Genomic DNA, 520 nt, shown 5'->3' on the forward strand with positions numbered 1-520 from the left:
AAGGGCACAGGTAAATATGACATTTATTATAATGGGTTTATGTTAAGATTGTTTAAAGTTTACTGAAATTAGAAGTTATTTTTTAAAGTCTAATAAATGTTAAAATTGATAGTTCTCAAATATACTGTAATGTTGAATGGCTATAGTCAATGGTAAAATATTGGGGGGGGCGGGGGGGACGGGACAATTTCCTAGAGACATCAGTAGTATTGGTAACATTGATATTCGCCTTCAGTCATAAAAAAAATATGTTATTAAACAAATATTAAAAACATACTGCATTTATGTTGTTTCTACATTGATTTGGAGATTGAATTTAAAGTCATTGCAATATAAAAGTATATTTAAAAACTTTATTGTTAGGTGGGATTAATCATGATTAATTTCAGAAAAATGTATGAAAGTACATTATATATATACTTATACAACAGTTCGTTCTGGTTCTCAAATCTGATTGGTTGAGAACCGTGAGATATTGTACTGGTATCGCTACAGGAACACCCTTTCACAATTTTGTATC

The 520-nt window shown here is 29.4% G+C and overlaps 1 protein-coding gene across 2 annotated transcripts in view; it reads right to left on the minus strand.

Annotated features, from left to right (window-relative positions):
• The window catches only part of LOC107758334 (amyloid beta A4 precursor protein-binding family B member 1-interacting protein), a 38,138-nt gene that overhangs the window by 25,596 nt on the left and 12,022 nt on the right, over positions 1-520 (minus strand). The gene's annotated exons all lie outside the window — the stretch shown is intronic.

Source organism: Sinocyclocheilus rhinocerous, unplaced genomic scaffold (assembly GCF_001515625.1).
Source record: "Sinocyclocheilus rhinocerous isolate Xijiao unplaced genomic scaffold, SAMN03320098_v1.1 scaffold1213, whole genome shotgun sequence".
Classification (NCBI taxonomy): domain Eukaryota; kingdom Metazoa; phylum Chordata; class Actinopteri; order Cypriniformes; family Cyprinidae; genus Sinocyclocheilus; species Sinocyclocheilus rhinocerous.